Below are 2,010 nucleotides of genomic sequence, written 5' to 3'. Positions count from 1 at the left end.
AGGATTATTTTTTCTAATAATTAAATTGCAAAGTGGTAAACATTTCAAACCTAGAGCAGGGTGTTCTCATTTATTATTGAAAGAACATGGTGATCTCCAAATACATCCATACATACACACAGAGAGACACATCATGGACTCAGACCCAGGGAAAGGTTGCAAGTATTTGCTCAGTTACCATGAGCTGAGAGAGGGACGGTAACTTACTTACAGTCTTCAAAGGTTATCATCCACAAAATAAATTAAGGCATGGGTTGGCTGACTACCCAGAAAGGATGGATTGTGACAAGGCCAATGGTAGACAATTCTCCTCTTTACAGTGGGTCTTTTCAGCCTCAGAACTCCTTTTTGTGAATTGGAGAGGGGAGCAGTACGAAAGAGAGCTGATGGAAGGAACTGTCCACCATTGTCTCCCCTCCCCAGTTGGAAGCAAGATCTGGGCTCACAGTCAGATTTGAGGGATCATAACATTCATAGAGATCAGAACATTCAAACCAATTCTGTCCTTTTATACGCTAGATTTGTTTAAATATACATCTCCTAGCCCAAGGATAAGCTCAAAACCACTAGCCTAAAATGTGTCTTGCAGAGTTTTGTAGTCCTCAGAATAAGTATGAGGCAGAATCCTGAATATGCAAAGATTAAGTTATTATCTATTCTGGGACCATGGCATGACTAGGCATATACTCTGAAATTCTAATCAATTAATCTGAGCCATTATTTATTATTAATTTACTATTCTTTAAATATAAGGATTAATAAGATATAATTAAAGTCAATTTAGTACATAATTATTTCCCCAAAATATGTGGTCCCAAAGAGATTGCTGTGAACTAGAAATCACAGGAAATCCATGGTCCACCTTAGCAAGAAACCAGTTTTTCATTCAGCCAAGCAGTCATTTGTTCATTCATACAGTCGTATCACCTGTGAGTCAGCCAATATGCCAGAGAAGATGTTCTAGCTTGGTTGCCAGCTAGAGAAAGGTAATTTAAATTAGCATAAGACTCTTTAGAAGCAGAAACAACACAGAGGAGACACAAGTGGTCTGAGAGCACAGCTACCATCACCATGAGCCTACCCAAGAAACCCAAGAGCAAGATGACCCTGGAGGAGCTGCAAAAGTGGGAGGAGGAAGAGTTTAACACAAATCCATTCTCCGTGCTCACACAGTCAGTCAGGAACAACACCTACCTAAGGGCTCATGAACTGTGGCAATAACAAGGAGCTCCTGTGCTGTGTGAAAGCCACTGACGAGCACTGCAACACAGTGCTGGAGAATGTGAAGGTGATTCAGACCAAGGTCCCCAAGAACAACAAAGGTAAGAAGTCCAAGCCAGTCAACATGGACCCCTACATCTCCAAGATGCTCCTGTGAAGAGACTCAATCATCATGGTCCTCCAGAACCCACTCACTGATGGCAAGTAGGGGCCTCCACCCTGCTGTCAGAAATTAGTCTGCCATCCTGCAAAGTCCTGTCCTTAGCAATGGAAATAATACACTCCTGTGTTTTTTTTTCTTTATAAATACACAAATAAATAAAGTTTTGAAGGAAGAAAGATGGAAGGAGAGAGAAAAGGGAGGAAGGGAGACATGGAGAGAGGGAAAGAAGGAAAAAGAATACACTGGCTTAAAAAACCAAAATGTGGAAAGGACAGCCTTAGAGGTGCTTGGTACCAGGGACTTCAGTGGTGCTTCCTGGTATTTCTTCTTGTGATTCTTCTCTCTGCTTCTCTCTGTGTGCTGGTTTCTTTCTGACCAGCATTTCCAACATGAAGGCTGGCCACCTGTTGCTTCAGACTTATATCCTTATAATCTCAGAAACCAAAATTTCAAGCTCTGGTTAGAAAAATCCCAGGAAAAATCTTGTCCTGGCTTGTAACAGTTGCTCTCTCTGGGATGAATCTCTGTGGTCAAAGTCTCATAAGCAGTTAGCAACTCCCAGAGTAGAGCATGGCAAGGAGGAGGTCCAAGAGAAGAGAAGAATACTATCTCCAAGAGGAAAGAAG

General features: G+C 41.7%; 1 pseudogene; it reads left to right on the top strand.

Moving 5' to 3' along the window:
• The first annotated feature begins 1,071 nt into the window (after nt 1-1,071).
• Nucleotides 1,072-1,429, top strand: LOC116625143 (annotated as a pseudogene).
• Nucleotides 1,430-2,010: the final 581 nt, after the last annotated feature.

The sequence above is a fragment of the Phoca vitulina genome, unplaced genomic scaffold (genome assembly GCF_004348235.1).
Source record: "Phoca vitulina isolate PV1807 unplaced genomic scaffold, GSC_HSeal_1.0 scaffold73, whole genome shotgun sequence".
Classification (NCBI taxonomy): Eukaryota; Metazoa; Chordata; class Mammalia; order Carnivora; family Phocidae; genus Phoca; species Phoca vitulina.
The sequence above is the reverse complement of the archived record's forward strand: the minus strand, read 5'-3'. Positions and strand labels throughout refer to the sequence as shown.